General features: G+C 43.5%; 1 long non-coding RNA gene across 1 annotated transcript; it reads right to left on the bottom strand.

Annotated features, from left to right (window-relative positions):
- Positions 1-18,395: 18,395 nt before the first annotated feature.
- LOC118290648 lies at positions 18,396-21,501 on the bottom strand. Its single transcript, XR_004786465.2, has 2 exons — positions 19,765-21,501; positions 18,396-19,286 (listed from the first exon to the last, which is right to left on the bottom strand). It is a non-coding gene; the product is annotated as an uncharacterized LOC118290648 (long non-coding RNA).
- Between the last annotated feature and the right edge of the window lie 3,125 nt (positions 21,502-24,626).

Below are 24,626 nucleotides of genomic sequence, written 5' to 3' on the forward strand. Positions count from 1 at the left end.
ATGGACCGTTATAAAACTTTATGAATGCATTATAATGCCCTACGAATGCTTTCATAATGCACTATAGATATGGGCTTCATAGAGAGTGTTCCCGAAAAGTCTTTCCAATCCTTTTTGTAGGTAAATATTTAATACAAATATCCTACATTACTCTTTAATCAACACTTTGAACAGGAACTATACTTATCCAACACCCACTTAATACGAATGGCAAATTTACGCTCATTTTTGAGGGCGTAAGGTTATTTCTGCGCTCTGAGATAATTTGTCCCGTTTTGGAGAATATCCTCTCAGATGGGAGTGATGTGGCCACAATGCAAAGCCTGTCCTTCATGAGCCTGTTGAGCCTGGGGTACACGGTGGCCCGACTTTACCACCACTTGAGAAGGTCTGAGGATTTTGCGGAGAGAGGCTCCTCGAGGAAAGACCACACCTCGATGATGCCATCAGCTGTTGGATTCAGCTTTGACACGGCACCTGCTGCCCGCTCATGAAGATGAACTGCCTGCTCCTTCCTCTTGACCAGTTTGCTGGCTGGGTTCGCTGCTGAGGGTGACCCTTACTGCTGCAGATACCAATCTTTGGAAAGCTTCATTTGCATCCCCGAATGTCACCTTTTAAAATCTTGGGTCAACATATGCAAGGATGTGGTTGTATTCCATTCTGTGCAAACAAAGTTTTAACCAAATTCAAAGCTTCTGGTGGTTTTGGACTCCATTGGTAGTTGGCTGTGACTTTCTGCAGTCCCTTGGCCAGCAATATTACTTTTGAGGCAGTCACATAGCTATTGAGGGAAAAAAAGGTATTGTTATACATAGTAAGACAACTAGTATTATCAATGATGGTACAATACTACACTGTTATCTTAATATTACATAATACAAATAGCACAGTGTTCACGTCATTTTGTGTACAGCTGACCAATTTTCAAAATGAAATAACATACTGTACCTTTCTGCACTGACCTCCTCTGGTACCTCTTGAAAAGGTTTTCAGGACAATGTGCACTTCCGGCAGTATGGTCCATTCTTCTTTTGACAAAGGGGTTATGGCTGCATTCATCACAACAGCCAGGGTGGAGATGATGGCATCCTTGCACCGCAGAAAACTCTTCAACATTTCATACGTTGAATTCCATCCTGTGATGCAATCTTGTTTGGGTCGCAACTCTGCCATTCCCATTTGCCTCTGAGTGGACCTCCAATTTTTCAGCACCTAAGTGCTTCTGTGGAAGTATTCCACTGCCTCGTTGACTTCATTAAAGATGGTCTTTAGGCCTTTAAGGCCATCCCAATTGACCCACATTGAGAGTATGCGCCAGGCAATGAAGGTGGGCCCATTTTGCCAATTGCATCGCTTTAGTAATGTTCGCAGCCTTGTCTGTGATGCAACAAACTACTTTCTCCTCCACCTTGCAATCTTTTGCAATACCAATTTGGTTCTCCGCTAGGTTGTCTGCTGTGTGCCTGTTCGATAAATTCAAAGCAGCCAAGTAGGCAGAAGGATACTTTAGACACCCTTTCCTTGATTGATGCCGCTTCCCTCTGATAAATGTTAGAAACAGTCTGGGTTAGAAACTATCTTCCTTGATGGTAAATTGTGGGAGGGATTGAGAGCACTGCTGAATCTCTTGAAGCCTTTGTCTTCCATTATTCTGAAAGGTTGGACGTCAGCAGCAATCATTTTAGCTAGCTCTTCATATATCTTCCCCTGCCTCGATGGGTTTATGACCGGTGCTGCATAATCATGGAGTGATGTCTGTCGAGTTTTAGGTTTTGTACCTTCATGGGAGCCTGGCAATGATGTAGTCCTGGTGTTAAATGCATTGGTTTCATCGGTGACGGTGGATGATTGACTTGAAGATTCAGATGAAACACTGGCACTGTCGTCATCTTCTTCATTACCGGTATGAAGAATATACCCGTGTGTTGGAGTTTCTCCACTGGCCGTTGCTCTTTCAAAATGCATCGCCGTGTTTGTATTGCATCATCAGGGGTGCTTTCAAAGGTTCGACATTGTGTTGGCCACAAATAAATCAATGGATGTGAAACTCTTTGTGTAAAAATATTTTTGGTTCATTATGAAACTGTGCGGGGTGGTGTAGATCCCAATAAAAAGTTTGAGTTGAATTCTTGTCAGGTCAGTGGATACTGACCTTGCACATTAACCTTAAATGTGGCAAGAGGTCAAATAATTAACAAAACAACAGCAACAAAAATCCCATTATGTTGCTTACATTGAATTCTTTTTTCTATTGTAGAGAATCCCCAAATGGTGAACAGAATTACATATTTGCTGCTTATGTCTCACTATCAATTAATCATTTGTTCCAGTTAAACAAGGCACAAGGTGTACAAGTCTCTTCCTGTCTCAGATGCATCATTAACTGAGGATTCATTTCTTTTCTTTCTAACAAGGGAAATGTCTGGTGGTGGAGTGTTCACAGGAGGGGTCTGGACTTGGTGAGACTTCTAAATGCATGGCACAGAGGAGAGACAATAGCAAACCGACAGGGATTCAATTAGATTTCCCTCTTGTAGTCACTTTTGTCAGCAAAATGGGCTTTGTAAGGTTAAAACAGATTCAATTTTATAATGTAAATTATGTTTCAATGTGATATAATGATATAAAAGTGCAGAGTAAAGTATTTAAAGAATATAGATGAAACACACCACACATGAATTCTTTATTATTTGTCTGACTCACACGTATCTGCCAAAAAATAAAAATAAATCTGGTGGTTTGTGTATGTGTGTGTATTGTTTCTGTCCACCGAATATCTTCTCAGCTCCACAGTGGAACTGGGACACTCCCAGGGATGTTTGGAGGCCAGATCTCCTTCGCCTTGACCTGGAAAAAGGATCTAGCAAAGCTTTTTCTCTTTTTTGGAATTAAATTGGACATTTTTACATTTTCTCAATTCAGTTTTTAAAACTTTTATCCGTCCAGCGACGGCCAACTGAGAATGTTCACTTCTCCCCGGGGCTTGGCTTGCAATTCATTCAGTTCATGTTACCGACTGCAAACGTCCACCTTATTATTGAATCCATTTATTTAACCTGAATAGCCTCACTGGGACTGTCTCGCTTAAAGTGCCACTTGAACTGTGGTGTGAGACGACAGGTCAGAACCAACATCTTCAGACCTTGAAGGACCTGATTTTTTAAAAACTGATTTAATTAGTTCCCGTCCCTTTCGTTTGTAAGACCAGTGTCCACTGCTTCTGGACACTCGCTCCTGCAAATTCCCCTGCACACCGAAACTACCATAAACCATTCGTCAGCTGCAGTACGTTAAGCTCAGGTCTTCCCCCCAGTCTCCTCCTGTGGCACAAACGTCACAGCCACACTTAACTTTTTGCCCACTAGTTTTCCAGTCTGCCTGGTTGTTCCAGTCTCACGCTCTGTTTGCCTGAGCTTCAGGTTCATCACCCAACTGTTACAATTTACCTGCTTGGAATCGCAGTTTGTTCTGCCGTCAGCCTGCCCTGCTCTTCCAGTCGCCTGCGACTTTCAAACCTTGTCAGTTTCTCAGTTCTGTGCTTTGAGTCCAGTCATTCAGAAGCCCTTAACACTTGGATACAGGCTCTAGATAATGAATGGATGGATGGATGGATGGCTAGTCACATTCCAGCCCCCAGTCCTCAAATAAGGACAGCAACAGTTACACAATTATTTTTTCTTTTACTCTTTGTCATTTCTGCAGTCATTTGACAGTTGTTATGTAGATGGCTTATGGCTTCACTTGAATTTGCTTGCCACATGGTTCTACTCAACTTTGTCTGGATTCAGCGATCAGAGTACATTTACTCAACTACTGTACTCAAGTATAAGTTTCAGGTACTTGTAATTGGCTGTTGAGTATGTGTAATTTGTAACTTAGTTATACCTCTACTCCACTGGGCAAAATAGTACTTTTTACTTCACTACGTTTACTCTATTTTACAGCTATAATAACTTTACATATTTTGAATTACACAAAAAAAAAACATTATCATAGATTAAAGGACCATCCTTTAACGTCCGTAAGTTTTGCTGGCAATACTTATGTTGTCACTGTTCCATTCAGTTTTACATATTTATAAACCACTTGGATTGAAAGGAAAGAAATCTATTTCCTGAGAGGGGAGAAATTGCTGTTCAAGAAATTACTCTAATTTCAATGTTTATTGTTGAGTACAAAAATCACAGGTAGGTCTACAATACAGTGTACATCTTTCCAACACATGAGGTAGCGTGACAAGGATGTCAGATAAATAATCTTTCTGGCTGCCACATGCTCAACTGACAGTGACAAGCTGTTCACCAGCTAGTCACTAGACTCGACTGTCTGCTGTGTACTGGGCAGGTACAGTCAGTTTTTACAGAGTTTTAGCAGATATATATATATACACACACACACACAGTGGTAGCTGCCTCCTGATGCTGGAACTAAAACATTTCACTAAACTTTTAAACCAAAAAGTAAGCTGAGAGACGTCAAAAGGTCAAACTGGAGTCATTACTTAATATTGAGTGCAACAGCTTTGAAAATTAGCCAATTTAACTTTTGCTAAACGGCAGCCATTGTGGCTGCAAGTGATGCTGAATGGATTGTATCTATATAGCGCTTTTCTATTCTTATTGAACACCCAAAGCACTTTACAGTATAACTCACATTTACCCATTCGCACACCCATTCATACACTGCTGGATGCCTGTTAGATTGTCCTCTTTAAAAAGTTACATAGTATTAATGTGATAAAAAGATCTTGTGCGTATACTTTAATTATAAGAGTGCGACAGTAACTTTTTTTTTTCCAGGCCACGGCAACAGTACACTGTTGTTACATAATGTGTACCGCAACCTGTTCAACTGCTGACAGACTAAGAAACGACGTGTCAGATGTATCACACTGAGCTACAAGTCAGAATGACGAGACGAGCGTGCCTGGGTCAGGGATCGCAGCGCTGTGTGGTTTAGCACAGTCCTGCCGGCTGTGGCACGGTCACAGTCAAACACTGTAGTCTGTGTTTGCATGCAGCTCACAGGATACATGCCTGTGAACATTCTGAACATTCAAAGTTCCAATGATAGACAGTTCATTCACTAATAAAATAAAAACAGGGTATTTGATGGAGTTCTGAAAAGAAAAGGCCTCATTTGAAGAGGAAAATGTATTTAAATTGCAATTTTCAAAGAATACTTTAAATACTGTATATATATCTAATAACATTCTGAGCAGATTAATACCTGTACAAAATACCAGGATGTGAGTTCCTGATATTTCCTGCAAATTGAAATAGAACGTCTCTAGCCTGGGACCCGGACGAATTCTGGGAGCTCATTTCATTTGCTCTGCCAGAATACGTCTGGATCCCCTCCATTGGAAAGTGATTCCCAATCCGCAGAAATCTTGCTGGTCCAATCACAGCCGTTAATCAGATAAAGGGCGGGGTTTAAACCATGATGCAGAGAGAAGCGACTTTTGCAAACAACCAAGATGGCTGCCTCCGATGAACGAGCATTTCAATCCGCTATGTCGTCAGTAAAGGCGGCAACACTTTTTCACAGACATTGGGGAATCATCACCACAGACATCTCTCTGCATGCTCTAGTCTGTTGACATTTTTGCATACGCTGATACACCTGAAAGAATCCTCATTTTTGTAATAAATAATGTGCTGTTGTGATGGAGAGTTTGCCCGAGATAAAATGAATCCAAGGAGAAGAGAGTACTTTAGTCACAGTAGTATTTTCTCATAACACATGAAATATGGTAATATGTAAAACACACATTTGTGTATCGTGTCAGTCAGTCACCGACTCACACACTCTCTACTGTCAGACTCTCGAGGCAGTCAAAATAATTTTCTCTGACAGTTCGCATTTCCCAGAGGATTTGGAGCACATCATCTGTGACAGCTGTAATTCTTGGCTGTTTGACAGATTTTTCTCCCTTGTTCATTTCTCCAGTAAAGACGTTGGGAGGCGCCATGAACTTGTCTGTCGTCGTCGTCATTCATTTATTTCCTCCATGACAATATAACATGTTGCAGCAGCCTTCAGAACCCATATGGCAGGCTAAACTGGACTAATGGAAGGGCAGGCTAAAATACACGATTAATGGACTTCAAACTTACTAGTCAAGCTTCATTCTTACTAAAATGTCTTGCAGGTGGGCCAATGCCGTAATTTGGCCTGATTAAATCCTTAGACTACGGCTATAAAACTGCCAAAAAGTAATAGATCGCCCGTTGGCTTACTTCATATATCTCTGGCAAACCTAATCATCTAGGTTCTTGCCAAGAAAACGGCAGATATCTTTGTGAAGGCTTTGGGAGTTTCTCTGTATGGCTGTGTTCCCACTGCATTCATTCAGAGCAGCAGGATTGCCGGGCCACCCTCGACAATATCGGTTAACTGTTGTAACTGGTGGGCTAAATGGGCTAAAAATGACAGCATGCAGGAACTAAAAGAGAACATGATGTACAATTTGAATCAATCGAAACGAGAGAGTAACCCACATCTCTCTGAAAGAAACAAGTGCTATGCTTATTCTTGCAGCACTCTAAATATATAGATGAAGTGGGGGTGGTAAGATTGTTCCTGCCCATGTGCAGCGTTTCCTTGTACTTCTACAAAGTCACCCCACATTATTCTCTGATACGCATCCTCTTTGTTCTACTACACCACAGATTGTACCCATACATTCATTGTATGAGAAATGTGGTGAAACCAACAACAATGTGACGGCAGACAGACTCTGAGCATGCTCATCTTCGAACCTTGTTGCCCTATCTCAACACCACCACCACCACGCCTTCCCATCGTTGACATGGTAACCCTTGCTACATTTTACATGTTTGCATTCTCTGCATATTTACATGTTGTCTCAATGTGTTCCCTACCAACATTGGACACATGATTAACTTACCTGCTAATGCACATAAACAAGAAAGTCCTTGTTTCAAGGACAAAGCATACGGCACACAGGAGGCGAAATCAGCTGATGTACAGTAACAGGATGTCTATAAGCAAGTCGGTGTTATAGGACACTCTTAGCTCGCTGCAGCTTGCAAAGGACCCTTCTCCTAATGTTTGTATAAAAGTAATGGATGGACACAGGCATACATTTTTTGGGAGATTTAAAAAAACTAACTTGGTCATATGTTTTGATGGAAACCCCAACTTATATGTGCAATATGCTCCTTGGTGTCTGTGTAGTAACACAAAGGAATTTCAGTTGACTCCAATATTAACTCATTCCACGGCAACAGCTCCGGCCTTGTTGACTCCAATGTAAATTTACATTGGAGTTCATTGGGCAATAGTCAATCTACCAACCATAATATTGAAGACTTTGAACTGTGACATGAGCTGAGACATATGATGCTGATTTTCTGCCAAAAAATGATTTTCTTTCCATGACATTGCCGTGAGTGGGTCAACAGTGGAGTCAGTCGAAAACCCTGCGTGTCACTCAACAGACGGGAAAGAGAATCTTGCGTTTTTTATCGATGAGATGCAGGTTTTTGACAAAGCGTCAGTGTTTGACAACCGCTGGAACAGAACACTATAATCACCACCGCACAAGGTGTGCACACTTTTCTCACCTACATGTACACACTGTTCACACGTTTGACGCTAGTGGCAGCTTTACACGTGCTGGATGCTGTGGCGTTGGAGGCCCGCGAGAAAACTCATAAGAGGCAATAAGACAAAGTAACTCAATCCGAAGAAAGCTGCAGATGTTCAAGATTCAATCTGCGAACTTCGTTTTGAAGGTATGCGGGCACATATGGGGCTTGAGTGAAACACGAGGCGTACGAGAGTTGATTCCACCATCGCCCTTGCAGTGGGTTTATAAATAATACTGAGGCCAGCCAGCTGTAAAATATCACGTCTCAAAGCGGCATTTAAGAGATCCAGTACATTGTGTTTCTGTTGAGATGCGGTCGTTTGCTGTGTGCAGCTTCTTGTGGGTAATCAGACCAATGACCAAAGCGAGGTGAGGCAACACTCAGGATTCATTGTTTCGGGGGTGTTACAGCCTGACGGCCGTACTTTGGCCATGCATAACACTGCAAGTAAATTTCAGCAGGGTAGATACATCTAAATAAACCTCGTCTCAATGATAATCGGTGACCTCTTTGGGGATCTGCACAGGGTACGAGGAGACCTCCCCCGGTTGACTTGCTTGCGAACGTTGCACCTGAGCACCGATACTAATCCTGATGCTGAATCGAACGTTATGTGTCGCATGGGGGCACTGAGCTATACGGTTAATTACAGGAGGTTATTTGCTCCTTGCTGTCACGCTTTTCTGAACACTTGATGACCACTAGTTCGGTTTATCCCACAGGATGTTTCAGTTATAGGCATTTTTTAGGTCCAGACATTCACTTGGGCAATCCAAGTGATTGCAATCTATCCCTGCAGTAATCCCAGCGACTGTGAGGATATTATCTTCCCTGAAGAAGAGTCCGTCTGTAAAAAGGCCATGGTGTGGTGATGCGTTTGTAGAACCCTGGACATTTATGTGTTTGATATACATTTATTGAATTTTATTTTTATCCCTCAACATAAATTATTTGTTCATTTTTTGTTTATTCTTATAATGATAAAATGCTTTAGTCAGAAAAACCCACCTACATTTATTACTTTTTGACTGTACTGATAAAAAAGCTAAATAGTTCCTCTATTTAGTGTGTTACTGGTATATCAGAGTGCAGCACAGTGCAGTGGGGTATATATTAACACGCTGACACTATAATAAACGTCTGCATTTTATAAATTGCGTGTGAAATGTGAAAAAGTTCTAGTATCTTCCTTGAAGCAAATGGCCATGAGCAGTGCAACTGAATCAATTTTGAGTTCACTGTTTCATCACTAACTCAAACTACGTAGTTCTACGTGGCACGAGGAGATGAACAAATCAAAGTGTAAGCTCGTTAGCTTAGCGATCAATACGCACTCATGCGTGGTCTTTAAAAGACCTATTAGTCTTTACGACAACTGGGTCACGAACGCTGGGAGGGGCGGGCGTTGTGTCAGCCGTCCTGTGCCCATGCCGGGCCGGGTGTGCCGGCAGGTGACACAGTAGACGCCTCAGTGCTGTGCTGTCCAAACAGGTCCGGCAAAGGACCTCTTTTATAAGTAAATGCTTATACTGCGTTCCAGTTTACCCCTCGGAAGTCGGAAGTCGGGTTTACCGTTCCAGTATGATCTCGGAACTCGGAATTACGACCCCTGAGTCGGAAATTGCAAATGGAACGCCCCTGCGAGTCGGAATGTTCCGAGTTCCGCGCTGAACTGGAACGCAGCATTATATCACTCTTCCTCTCCATACATGCCTTCTGGGTGCTACTGCATTTATATTTTGAAGGACACCTCCTGACAGACACCCTCTGCAACTGGAGCTGTACCTCTCACTAGGACTTCAGGTGATGAAATGCATCCGTGAGAAAAACAGCGTTTCACAAGAAATGCAGAGATTACAACCTCGTGGCTGCAGCATTGTCCCCTTGCTGACGCCGTGTATGCATCATGATTCAAGTAATGTTTTCTCTTCTGTCTCCAGGTGGCAATTTGTTTTCCACGGCTCACAAAGCTGGAATCTCCATACTTGTGGCATCATGCATGTCCACATGCTGTAACTCTCTAGCACCAGGCACATGGATTGCATTACGCCATACTATTATGGTCCAATGGCAAAATATGTAATTAAAATTCAACTGTATAATAATTAACATTTGGTATACCATCGCTTATGTACTATGTGTCAGCACAACATTAGCAGCATGTCAGTATCATGCAACCGTGTCACACATGCTGCACAAAGACTATGATGATTCAGGGGCCGAGTATTTGTAATATTTGCCAACACGGTGATGACTGCGTTGCAGTCTGCTGTCTGGACTGACCTTGCAAGGACTACAGTCGGTCACCGAGAGCACAAAGCACAACTGCCATCTACTGGCCAAAAAGTGGGTGCAGGTGAGGTTTTTACCGACTTAATGACACAAAACATTTTATATAATAAGAGACCATGTAAAATATAATTAGTTGTATATTTATATTTATTTTGCTCTTTGTATAAAAGATTCATATTGACACACTGACATCATTTCTTTCAAAAACTGCTTTAACAAATATGTATCAGAACGAGGCAACGTGCTATTTTGAGACATCATTTTTCTATTGTTCTTATTTCCAGGCTCCGCGGTAGTGTATGTGACCTTCGCACTGTTTTTTTTGTTCATAAATAGTTTCTTTTCGTGTTCGCTCAACATCTGCATTAATGCTCTGAAAAAAACATTTCCCTTGGGGCTTGGTTTTAATGACCGGAGCAGCAAAAACCTGAATTAATGATCTTTAATGAGCAAGGGTGCTTCCTGTCGTGAGGCACCCTTGCTCAAACTGCAGTGCTCTGCCCCATGTTGTTATCATCCCGCCTGAGGTATCTGAAAACATATGTCATGCTATTTGCACTGGCAAAGGTGGACTGATGAAATTTGAGACTGTCCCCCAGTTAAAGTAAACTAAAAACTAAAATAAAAACATGCCCCGCAGATCGCCTTTGCGAGCATCTTATAATGACCCATAGTTATGTTTTATTGTAAGTGGAGCACTTGGGGTAATTATGATGGGAGCAGAGGGAGAGGTCAGGTGACTTTGTTCATAGAGTCTGTGTTCAGAGGAGGGCGGGGTGGATGGGTGGGTCGACAAAATGCAAGACTTCGCTTCCTGCGTGTAAGCAACAGTCACTGTTGTTTCCTTTGTCCGCCATTATTCCACCACCTTAACCACGTGCGTATTGCTGAGATCATCACAATTGAGCTCATTTGACCGTAGGACCTTATTTTAATAAATATAAATAATAAATAAAACATAGTAGCCTATCGACGTACGTAAAATTGTATTTTAAGGACACGATGAAAAATATTTCAATGTCTGTGACCGACTTAATGGTGTGTGTGTGTGTGTGGATCGGACACGAGTCCCAGACAGGAATTCATTTCTTTTGCAGTTAACTGATGGTTTGATGAACGATGTCAAGTTGAACAGGCTGAAATGATGATGCAAAGGAGTTGATTGCGTGGCTCTCTACAATGAATGAAACAAAAAGACACAATAGATCATTGCTTTGTAAACGGCTATCCTTAACATCGATATGAGGTTACGTCTCAATCATAAGCCTAATAAATCCATTAGTAGGATACAATGACAAAATAGAAAATACAATGACATCCGCAATGAGGGCAAACGGTTCTCTGCTCCGACAGATAAAAGAAGAAAAAGGGCCAATAAACTTGCGGGACTATATATCGCGGAGGTAGAGAGTGACAATGTCGTTGTCGTTTTTTCAGCAGACAGCGTGGGGGCGTTCACATGCTGAGGCCGTTTTCCAGGTTTGGAACAAAAGCAAAAACAATGAATCAAAGCACTTGGTCCAATTGGCTTTCTTGTACAGAGTAAGTTAAGGGGATCAATATTATTCTAATGCCCGTATGCTTAATTTCCAGCTACAGGTCAGTTTAGCACAGGAAGACGGTTGATTCATTGGAGGACAAAAACAAAACAGTAGTTACAATTCTAGACTATAGGTGCAGGTTGCAAGGTGGCCAACACAGGAGGAAGTAAACGCAGTAGTCCAGCAGTCAGGCTGCGCAATGAGGAGAAAGAAACAAATCATCAGAGCGACGGTAGTCATCTAATTTACCAAACTTCCTGTCGAAGCACTGACCCGCTCAGTCTCTTCCACCTGGGACACCAGCCAAGATCAAATTATACCAGCTGAGGGGGAGCTGGTATAAGCAGTCTCTTCCAAATACAATTCAAGATCATTGTTTACAAAGCAAATTCAAAGTGAGCTGATTAACTGTATTGGTGGTAAATTATAATAATAAAAAACCCTAACAATATCTTGAAATTAAACCTATGAATTCAGTACCGAGTGAAAACAAGACAAGGCCTGCCCTCGTCCGGAGCTCCTCCCACCGTCTGGTGTTTTTCTGGGGAATTTTCTGCCCTTTCAACGGAGACAGAGAGCTCGCGTCTGCCTGCCGGCTGCAGAGAAGGGCAAAGCGGGCCGCGGAATCTGGGCTGGGGATGTGGCGTTGAACCGATCCCACAATCAATACTCTGAGCACCAACAACAAGCCTCTGCAGGCACCAGGGGGAATCTGCTAATGAGAGAGAGAGGGAGGTGGCTACTGAGCGTAGGGAAGAGGAGAGGCTGCTTAAAAAAAAGAATGAAAAAAGGCTGACAGCAGAAGTTCTGGACTTCAAACCGAGACATGTGGGTCATCTGAACTCCACCAACTAAACAACCTAACTTTGCCACACACACACACACACACACACAAACTTTGCCACACACACACACACACACACACACACACAGCTTCATTGTGAACTTGGGTCACTTTCAGGAGGCGATCTCCTTCCTGTACAGTTATGTAAGATGATGTTGTAACCATGGCATCATGTGCAGTATTGCGCCCGTCAGCGCCTGAGTGTAGGGGATTTTTTTATTTGACAAATTAGACATAAAAAAAAAATAAAAAAAAGGGTCGAATCACAGTGTGCGTTGCGCTGGCGTCCTGCTCTGCGCTTCTCTCTGTGCACGGCGCCGCTGTGATGGCCGCGCGGGGCGGACCGAGGTGAGGACGCTGACGTGACCCTGACACATTCGAATCTGTCAATTTCACCACGGAGCTGAAAATAGACATGACAATGAAAGAAGACACAATGCAAACGTTTCTAAGACGATGGTAACTTGATTCACGATTGCAAATTGTATGTAGATGCTCAATAAGGTAGTGGTTGGCTAAAATGGTACTGGTTCACTAAAATGGAGGTAAGTGTGTGTACATTGATACTATACAGTCTTTCTACTCTGAGGCCATACTGTAAACGGAATATTTATTCTACTTACTGTACAAATTTCCACCCTCTAAAAGTCTGTCATTATGTTCAAATGTGGATGGATTTCTCGGATGTTAAAAAATTGCAGTTAAAGATTCTCTATGCCTTTTGACTACTGTAAAAACATTCGGCAACGACAATTTGCATGACATGTTTGTGTAACAGTACACAACTCAAAAGTTCAAATGTAGCTCAGAGGGCCAAACTAGGCCAAAGATTATAACTGAAAAGAGGTTGGAGAAGAGCTATAGGCGTTTTTCGGGGTTCCCCACGAATTGACATGAACTGCCGGGACCCGGGTGAGATGGTATGAAGTGACCCACTGCAACAAAAAAAAAAAGGTTCAGTGCAGTCCTCCCTGGGCCTTCGGTGATGAGCGCAGAGGACCAACTTTTGACTGCATCACAGACACGTCCGCACATCCTGGGAAACGATTGGACATCGATCGAATTACCTTTGTGTGATGCAGTTAGATGCAGTTATCCCTCGGTCAGGACAAGAGATGGATCTTTTTTATTGAGAAACACAAACACTGCGGCAGCCACGAGGAAAGATTTCCAAAAAAGGGTTATTCAATTATTATTTCTACCAGCGAAGCACATACTTTAAATGATATTACTAGCCGGAGTTAGCTGGAGTTACCCGCACCGTCCTCACACACACATCTCGTCGCCCCCGCCTGCCTCCTCTTCTATCGCGAACTAATATTTAATTTAGGAAACGCTCTGATAAAACTGGGGCTTTTGAGGGAAAAAAAAAAGAAAATGGAAATTAATAATAATGAGGCAGGGAGGATTTTGTTCTCAAAGCTAACCATTAACCACATCGGCACGTGTCAGCAGTTTCCGGCCCTACATCTTTAACTAGTGTTTTTTCCCCCGAGCGACGGTGAGGTAATTAACACCATCTTTGTCAGGTCACCGGTGTTGGGCCCTGCTACACGAGGCGTTCACCTTTAAACTGCAGACATCGACAAAGAGCTGCTGGTTGGCCCACGTGCAGGCTTCTTACAGCTGACATGAGAACATCTGCAGCAGCATGCCAAGGTTTGTGTGACAATCTTCAGGTTCTGGTCAGTAGATAGAGAGCCCGATTCCACATGGGGGTCCAACAAGACCAAACGAGGATAAACCGGGCTCGGACTATCCCATGCTGAGGATTGTCTTGCTCCAAAAATAAGGTTTAATGGGATAATGTAAGATCCTTCCAACCATTATCCATAGCTTTATCCTTTTATGGTTTCACGGGGGGCTGGAAAGTCTGAAGGAGGGAGTTCTGTGTTTCACACGGAACGGTCAGGGAGTGGCCTTTTACCATTTCTTTTTATCTTCTAGTGAAGACAGAGCAGCAGCCGTGAGAAGGAGGGATCTGACAGGCGTGTCTCACGGACACATATAGGCGCATGAGACGAAGACGGCCTAACGATATAGTTTCCAAAACGGATGCTATGGATGGTGATTGTGGATAATGTTGTAGTTATATGACAGTTGTTACATGTTAGATGTTATGTAGTTGTGGGCTCAATGAATTAGACACCGAGACACCTGATTCACAGTCATTAATAACATAACAGAACAAAAAATGAGAACATGCAAAGGCGATGACTGAACTTGAGTCCCGGCTCCGTAAGCCAAGCCACACCATGACGTCATACACTTTCTCTGCACCCTGGACAGGTCACCATGCCAGTCACACTTAGGAAAGTCTTCACTCTACCATAACCCCTACATATATACATATCATTGTTTTCAGCACACTGTGCACGCACCTCTTCCTCAATAAAAGATTCCATCTTTCCAAGAGAAAGTTCAACCCGGTCTCCTCCAAATGATGTTCCTATGTGTTCATGTGGTTTCACCACTTCTAGGTGAAACCACATGAAACTCTCCCTGGATTCAGGTCACCGGTTTTTGAAGTAACCACGGTTGTGCAATTGAAATGGTTGCAGGGCGTTCAAAATGAAGGACTTTGAGTCAGAGGTTAGGCTTATGTTGTGGAAAGATTGTGATTTTGGTTCAATACTCGAAAGGTAAACATGTCCCCTCTTGAATCCTTGTTGATCCTTTTCTGTGTAGCAGGACGAGCAACACTATAGAATTCTCCTGTTTATACCTAAGTGTATCACGTTTGTACCACATGATGCCCCAGACTGTGTCCTCATCAGGGGCAGATACGTCACTGACGCCTGCAGAAACGTTGGGCAGCGGCGCTGCCTGTACTGTCTGGAACCCTGGTCTGGTTTAAATAGAGCAGTGAACGAGGTCACCCTGACCAAAGTGTCAATTGGCACTGTAATGTCACAATTTTTTTTTTACCTCCGGGCAATGTAGTTATTCCATCTTATAAAAGACTGACAGACACTTTATCTTGCGTATTACTCATCTTTTTTGGGCGTTCTGCAGCTGTTTGAGGTCGAAAAAAAACCAACCCTCCCGATAAAACATGTGACCTGGCAGTGGAAAGGAAAGCGTCGTCTCCTGCACGTGGAGCCCGGCGAGCCCCGAGCTGCGTAAATGCTCTTTATCTACACTACATGGAATTTCACTACTGGGGTTTTCTGTCATGTATTCCCCTGGAATTCTATTACCAGAGAGCTGCCCCTTTGCGCGATGTGTTATCAAAAATATATCGCCAAGCAACCAGCAGGGGATTTTTTTTTGCCCTTTCAGTTACTCTAAGCGACTAAATGGGCCAGTGGGATTTCTTCACAGGGAAAAGCCATTTCAGAAACACACTGCATCTGTCAGCGTTTTTTTGGGTAGACGCAAACAGGCGTGTAACACTGGTGGGGAAGGAAAGAAGTGAGAGGGAGGCGAGGGGAGGGGGAGAAAAATGATGGACAGAGGCAGGTTGAGGTGGATGGAGCAGGATGGCGAAGGAGAACGACAGATAGTCAGGTAGGCTCGACCGTATAGGCAGACCAATCTGAGATAAGAGAGAAACGGCGGGGGCCACGAGAGCGAATGCTTACGGTTTCTCCGCTGCCTCCGTGTAGTGACACCGGTGGGAGGTGATTATAGGGTAGAAAATGAAGCCCATGGTCTCCCCTGCTGATCAGCAGAGAGCCTTGTCAAAACGCTCGCGAGAAAGGAACCTCACTCCGAGAGGAAGGTCGACTTTCTGTGCTCTCCAAAAGCAAGGGCACTTGAAATTTGAATAAAGACGTGGCAGTAGTATTTGGAGTGTACAATTATTCATGATCGTGAGTCTATTACACATATTGGAGTACAGTGAGACTTAGGCCCAAAATTACAATGGTAAGAGAAGAGCAATACTTAATAGCAATAATAATAAAATATATTAGATCCAATAAGTGTAGAACAAATATCTGCATGAAGGTAACTAAAGAGAGCATGTCATACTTAAAGGTGAAAGTACGCACACAAATGACATTTATTCCTCTTTACATAATTTCCAATATTCTGAGGGTTTTTTTTTTCTGAATGGAATATCACACAACATGGACTACACATTCTGCTGTAGTTCCGTTGGTGATTCCTCAACCTTTCCTCAAGTGTCACCATGGAATAAAGATTATTTAACACTTTGGTTTATGACCAAATAACTACAAAATGAACATTATCACTGTCAGTGTGTAGGTGTGTCACTACATGATCAACACGAGTGTATTGTCTGTGTATTGTAATTAGTCTAATTCCTTAGCTAACACGCTAAAACTAGACATTTCTAATGCAACCGGTTATGAATCCACTCGCATTGAATGATGAAATGACAAATCTGTTTTTGTCCCTCTTTATATAAAAGTTCTTTGTCTTCAAATAGCTTGATCTCTCAAGATCTCAGCGACATTTCTGTCCAATATCCCATTACAGAAAAAAGCCCAATAAAAAGAGGACATAAATTTGGGCAAATACCAGTTCAGCTGCTTTATTATTAACATTATTCCTAATATTAAATAACGCTCACAAATTATAGTGAAAAAAGAAGAATGAAGAAATATTAACTAATCACTTACCGTAATTACTGTTTCAAAAAGGATCGATTGCGATTTTAGTCGTCTGCATTCATTGTACCTCATGTCTGAACCTTAGCACCATTGAAATGACGGTTCTCCCTCAATGCCCCTTCCAAATAAAGGAATTCGTAAAAATGTGAGCCCTTGCTACAGTTTCTCGGTGCAATGGCATTTCAGTTGTGCTGCAGATAAAATGGTTTCCCAGACGTTTTGACCCCTGGAGATGAAGTTCATGTTCTAACCTACTTCGTCCTTGAATTGTACATCAAAGGTTTAATGAAAGTTAGAAACAAATAACCATTTTGTATGTTTATAATCGGTTTGCAAAATGTATTTTGGGGGGCAATGTGGGGCTTTGACCCCCTGGTTTGGGACCCAGCTTCCGGATAAAATCTTGGTTTGTTTATTACAACCTGTGTGATCATGCGTGAGCTGGAGTCGTCTGGAAATCTATTCACATCTTTCGCATTGGCAGAAAAATAACCCCCAAACCATCTGCACGGCTCGGCACCAACAAATCTGTTTACCTGAGAGAACCGACATCCAATCACAATTCAATCAATCGCTGTACAGGATGTTGCTCTGCAGCCGAGGGATGAGCTGTAACGCTCCCACTCGCACCGTGCGACATCGCGAGGGGGGAACGCGGCCGGGTTGCTGATGCGATGCTGGGAGCGAGCAGGGAGGTGGAGGGCGAGGGAAATGAGGCGGAGCAGTGCGTGGTCGGTGATAGCAATCCAAACAGGGGAGAACAGATGTCATAACTGGATGCGACCAACAAAGGGGGCCGTTTAGCAAACCAACATTCAAATCCCAGAGTTTGTGAGAATAAGAAGATTAGCAGAATGTCTCCCGCCTAACTTTGGCTCAAGTTACAAGATAACAGATATGTAGTATGATATGTTCAAACATTACATCCATTAGAGGTGAGTCATGGTTTGCTTTGCACGTCTGAATGGTGTTTGACAGGAATGCAGGATTTAAAAGAAGAAGAAAATAAACCCCACTGGTGAACACTTACGGCCGTGGTTGACTGAATGTGTGGGATGGTTTATATTTATGTTCTGTTTTTTTTTTCTTTTTTTGCCCGCCCACAGGGGAAATAGCATTTGACAATAACATCTGATTCCTCCCTTTGGGGAAAGGAAGAGGATTAGAGGGTGAAAAAAACAAAACTAATTGTAACATGTGGGACTTCCTGAGTTTCAAACATTTACAAGCGTTTCAGGCTTCGGAGGTGTTGCGTGCGAGTTTGCACAGTAGAGTTGAGTTACTTTTCGACCCCGACTGAGAGGTCTATTCTTCTTCCTCCACAGACGACTGATCTTCTGGTTCCTATAGCATGGTAGTATACAGATATATGCTATTCAGTGATGGCTATGAGCGTTATTTTGTTTGATTAGGTTGCACATTTATGTCATGTGTTAATAATAAATTTCATTTTATGTCACTCATAGTCTGAGATGTGTACTGATGTGAAGATGGTGGTTGAATGAACTGCACACGGTTGGAGTATTCATTGTTTATCAGTCCACAGTAAATGAAGAACATGAAGGCAGCCAAAAACAGAAGCATGCACCAATTTTGAGACTGCTATTTGCTGGATTTCGAAGTAGCACTGATCAGTTAAAATTGTCCGAAGTCTGAATGCCGGTGCCTTCGGCAGGTGCAAGGTGTTCTGGAGAAGACTGAAAGCTTTGGGGACCGAGCTAAGTAGCACCACAGTGGTACGAAAAGGGTCAATTTGCTCCACCCCTCAGATCCCGAAAGGTTTCTGGAACCGGGGTCAGAGAGGGGAGGCCGGACAGACAAGTTATCTTTGGGGGACCGAAAAGCATCGAGGCTGGGATTAAAGAGTGGATTGGTCTTCACCTTGGAGACGTTTTGGAAGTTAGGGAAAAGACCCCTCACTACCCACAGGAGGGAAAACATCAGGCTGCTGAACCGATAAGCGCCACATGCTGTACAGTATATGTACTCGGACATACTGCAGAGTCTCTTGTTTGTTCCTGATGGGCAGCTGGAGGGTTCGGCCATCCAAGAGGGGAAGGTCAGGATATGTAGCAACTGCTAACACCAGCAAGCTTGGTGTCACCTCAAAAACTGTTCTGGGACACCCGGGATAACTAAAAGCAGCATACCCCCGAGCAGCGGAAGCCTCTAACATGACACCAGAGGCGTTTAGCCTCCCCATTCAGCTAAATGAGGTGACCAGTGCTCTACGGCACCGCAGCAGAGTGCAAGACAGGAGTGTCTTACATTCACTTACAGCGACAAACGATGTCGGATGCTCTCCCGGGATGAGCCTCGCACTAGTCGACACTCCACCAGTTTGACAGCGGCACAGTAGATCGGTGCCAAATCATCGGCCACAAGACAAAGCAACCATCTCCAGGATCTGCGAGAATGTACGGGTGAAATTTCAGAGTCAAGGTCACACTAAACTCCTTCCCTGCTGTCTGCGTCCTGAAAGAAGTCTGTGGGTTTTCAATGGTAAATCACCAGGCAGAAAAAGAAATCCTGCAATCCATGATATGGTTGACTTCCGTAAATACTATATGTGTGTGTGTGTGAAACCATGGAAATGATTCAAGAATGTTGAACGTATGTAGACACATATTCTGGAACATGTGTATATCTTATCCTTCTAAAGTTTGGGGAGATCACAGACGGGTCTGGTTGTGCACTTGACAATCCAAAACCTCTTTTGATGAGCCGGTGTTCGGAGAGGCTCCTCATGTTCTCCCAGAAACAGAAGGACTCAACACAACGCATGGGCTCAGGGTCCCCCCCCCCCGATAGGTTGCGTTCATTGCCCAGATATGGAGCAGGTATTCCCGTTTGTGCTCGAGCCTTCATCTTTCACTCCTACTCACTTTCACTCCTACTTTCACTCCTACTCCACACCCTCCATCGTTCCATTGTTCCTTCCTTCCTTCTGTCTCCATCACTGCATCTGCACTCCGCGTTCTCCCCCTTTGTTGTTGCTGCTTCCCTGGCTCGCCCCGTGGCTGTGCCTTTGAAGGTGTCATATCAAACACATCAAAAGACCGCAGCTGCCTGTTTCAGCTTTTCTGTACATGCACGTGTGTTTTGCTTGCCACACAATCCATGCATGCACCTTCGTATGCTCCCTCCCTCGTGAACAGAGCTTGTTTCTTCATCGTGAACATTCTCTTGTTCTTTTTTTCTTCCCTTGGAAGCTATATTCCCCGGAGGAGGTGATCTCGCAGCGTATTCATCACTCTCTCCACGATGCGAGGGTCAGAAAGTACCACGTATGCAGTGTATCATCTTATGTTCCCCGCGCATGCTTGGGATGCTGTGGTGGTGTCTTCTCTTGTTATGCCTGTTGGTTGTTTTCAGTCTTTCCCTCCGCCTCACTCTCTCCCTCTCGTCCCTCTGTCTCTTTCTGTCGTCCGCTCTCTCACTGTCATTCTCAATCTCTGTCTTTGTTCGTTCCTGCCGGCTTTGTTCCCCCAGCGCGAACATATGCACCGGAGAGGCAGTGGGGTAGTTTTTACACGGCCTACATGTGGCTGCCTGCATCCGGTTCACTTTCCCCGGGTCTCTGAGCTTCTCTTGAGCGTCTACCTCCCTCAACCTGGTTTTCCAATTAAATTCAAGCAGCGTTATCGACACAGCACGTTTCTCATTTTCCTCCCTTAGCAATCTCTCTCAGCACTATACCAAATCCTCTCTTCCAGTCTTCATCAATTCATCACTCCTAGCTTCAGACCCACTTTCTGACCCCAGCAGTGAAGGTGTTTCCCACCAGCAGAAAACTGTTGGAGGCTGTTGCAAGTCACTCGTTTACAGTATAATACAGTGGCACTGCAGAGGCAAAGGCCACCAGGTGCTGCCAAAGGGTTATGGGTGGATCCGATCCTTAATGGTTGCTGGCTTGGATTCAGAAATGAAATGGGTTGGATCAAATGACTGTCTGTAAAGTAAATGAAGTTGCCGGTCGTAATTGATGCACAGGGAGTTCAAAGAATTGTATATACCCCAATCAGGTTATACAATTTTTTTTTATATTGCAATAATGCCATTTTATTATGACGGCATCAACACGTCATTCCAACCGTATGGTGACAAAATTTTAGATTGTGTCTCTAATCTTATTGGTCGCAAACGTGAATGTATCAAACCAAACCATTCACTGACCCATCGTGCTTTATTTCTTCATTCCGCGCTCCCGACATTTAAACATTTTACTCATATGTTCAGAATCGGCATATTCTCATCATGTCAATAGAAAATGAAAATCCAGTCGCAATTATTTGTCATCTAAAATGTCATCACTGCTCCGATTTAGTTTCATATAAATGTCATTTTAAGGAGATGGGGGGTGTCGTGGAATTTTGTCTATCTTCCCCTGAGAAACTTTTAAGATGCGTCCTCTCAGGCACCAAGCAAGGTCAATCTGTTTGTGGCAAGCGACAGCAATCATCGGGCAGCTGAAGTCTATCTCGAGGTTTCACAGTCGCAGGGAGATGACGACATTACCCAGAACTAAATACACTACAGAGACCGGGAACAGGCAGATTGTCTTGGGGCGCCATACACTGACCACCACCACCTTGTTGATCTGTGTGAGCGAACCAGAAATCTCCTCGATATATATATATATATTGAGCGCTTATAATAAATACTTCTGCCTAAGACATCCACGGTTTCCGTCTCCCTGAATCAGCATCCACTCCTTCAATTATTCCTTTTCGGGGGGTTGATGAGCAATTAGTTCAATTTTTAAAAAAAAATCACGCTCGCTCTAGGCAATGCATTTGCGTCTGTCGACAAGAAGGCAATTCAGATATCCTTGTGTAAAACCTAGGAAACAAGTACACAGACACTTGTACGCCTGCTGATTCATGCCAGCCAAACATGTGGTAGCAGTGCAACGCATTCAACCCTGCCGATACAGTTCGGGAGCTTCGGTTAATGTTCACATCAAACATCAGAAAGGGGATAAATGTGATTAATTATGTTGTGGAGGACTCAAGTTCTTGGAGGCTTCATTGCATCCTGAAGAAGTTATGGAAATGTCAACTTTTCAGGCAGCAGCGTAGGTGCCAGCCAATCGAAATTGCCTTCAAACAAATACCCAAGCGCAGGAGCTAGCCAATCCAATCAGGTTTGTGCAAACATAGATCCTAACTGACATCAAACTAGAAAAAAACCCCTCAATTGCTGGCTTGAATTTGGACGAAGAAGCTGAAGGAGTGAGAAGAGTAGGAATAGGAATGTCCTAATTGAGCTTTAAGTTTTGATGTTTGAATGAAGTTTCTAGTTTGGAAAATGTGGAAGGAGACGAGGGGCCAAAAAACCCCCCGTCGTTTTTATACCCATCGTCCAATGACATTAGGTGAGACAGCTTAACATCCACTACATCCGTTAAGGCAACATGTTTGTGTTGAGTGCTCAGTTACCCATCTTCTTTGATGATGGCTGCTCGCTGCCATGCTCATTTGTCTCCCGTCCTCTCTCGTCATCTTCCAGTATTCTTTCACCCAGCATCCCATTATCCCGTCCCCTGTCCGGTGACTGCTGTCTCGTGGCAGATAAAGAAGGCCCTCTTTGTGCAATTGCAGTGTGGATTAAGCAAGTTCAGCCAGCTGATCTCTCTCTCTCACACGCACACACACACATACACACACACACACACACACACATTGAGCATGTTGTTATTAACTGTCCGCTGCTGATACAAGGTATTAACATTGTGAAAGGAGTCAGCCACTCAGTCCACTCTAATTAATCCCAGGCTCCTTCTCTCCTTGATCCCCTTCAGTCCTCCTCTCACTCGCAGGCCTCTACCCCCTCCTCCTCCTCCTCTTCAGTTCTTTCTATTCCCATCTTCCTCATTTACCTCTGTTTTTTTCTTCCCCCAGATGCAAAGCACTGTAAGGAACTGGTCTTTTACTGTTGGGAATGAATCCTTCTTCCCTGTGTCCTTCTTGATTTCCTGCTGTCTTCCACCTCCCCTGCTGGGTGTTGTTGCGTCCGTGTTTGTGCGGCTTCCTGGTTTACCGTTCTCCTGCTAATTCGCCTGCACACTTGAGCTGCGTTCTGTACCCAACTGATCAAACCCTTCTTCATTCCACAACAAACGGTTCATCCCACAAGACTCTAGCAGACCGTTCAACACCCCCGGGTGATACGAACCCTGTGGCTGCCCTCTGCGTCCTCCACCAAAAAGATGTATTTTTTCCCATTTGTAAAGCACCGTATTACGTCTCATGTGGTCGCTTTAAAGGCCGCGGACCTCTAGCGCTAGAGCAGTCAGTGGTAGACCTGGCAAGACCGTCAAGTTCGTGTATTTAGATGGTAAGTAATAATGCTGATTCATCCTTACCCTAACCATCACCCTTACCTTCACGAGCTCATCAACCATGCTTTGGCAAAGACAAATGCACTGAGGCGAAAAGTATTTGTCGTACCTCTTGTGGCCGGGACTTTTTTTTATTACAATTTAAATTCTAAAATGCATTTCTCAAGACTGAATTAACTTACCAGCCCGTGTGAACTACACGGTGGATCAATTTTCGCTTGTTTGACTCGACAGTATGCATTCAGCAACCACATGTTTCAAGGTTAATGAATACGCAAGAGGTCACAGATGCTCTCAGCCTCTCTTCTTATTGGCTGACTGACACTAAACAGGGCCGTTCTAGCTAGAGCCGCAGAACGAAGGGTGAGAGAGGAGACATAGAGCTGCACTGAGATCATTTTCTCGGTACTCATTCCACAAACATATCTTCTGAAGGACACACTTCTTTCATCGGCTCCACGCAAACAAAAAAACTTCATTGAAGGTTTCATTGTGAACTTTGTGACTTCAATATGGTTACATGCTTTGACAAAATTCATTCAGAGTATTCTGTATATACATTTAGACCGGCACTTTAATATGTCTCCCGGTGATGATTTTTCATCACTTGCCGACATTGTCATGCTCTAATATTTGGTTTATTAGACACAGCGACAGCGTCAGGGAAAGGTCCACATAAGGACGAAGCTGCACGACAGCTTGATGACAGCTGGAGTCAGTCACACTGACAGACGTGGCGAACACGGTTACATAACATCACCAGAGCAAAAGTGCCGCCGCTGTATTCTGACTGCAGCTCAAGAGCAACATTTGGCCCATTTGAAGGAGGTACGGGAGCAAGAAACTAATGACTTCACGGCCCTAAACCACCCTCTTTAACATCTTTGGGGATTACTAGGGGTTTTGAGCAGGACTACTATTTGGATGGTGCCCAGATTTCTGGCTGTTGAACTTTGGTTTCTGGCAACATGAATGACATCTTCAGCTAGGGAAATAAAGAGATTTGGTTTTTTTTACATTGACAAATCCACAAAACAAGCAATAGTGTCAGCAGGACTGTGGTGCTAGTGAGGACCAAGACAAGGCTCTGTGTTTGTGGAAATTTTTTTGTTTTTTTTGTTTTGAGCAGAATATATAAAAGATTTATGAGCAACTTATAATTTTTATAATTTACCCTGCTGTTGTTTATAACCAAACTATTCTTTGAATGATAATTTCTCTATAAACCAAAGACATTCTATACTACAAATTTTACACAACAGATTGCAACTGCGTGTGTGAAAAACAAGCTTTGCTTGGGTGCTGACCAAGTGGCAGCCCACCGTGACGTCTCCCATTGGTTTGTGAACTGCCGTTTTAAAGCAAAGCCTCGGGGTTAGCATTTTGGCCAGCGCCATCTTGTTT

The sequence above is a fragment of the Scophthalmus maximus genome, chromosome 18 (genome assembly GCF_022379125.1).
Source record: "Scophthalmus maximus strain ysfricsl-2021 chromosome 18, ASM2237912v1, whole genome shotgun sequence".
NCBI classification, from domain to species: Eukaryota; Metazoa; Chordata; class Actinopteri; order Pleuronectiformes; family Scophthalmidae; genus Scophthalmus; species Scophthalmus maximus.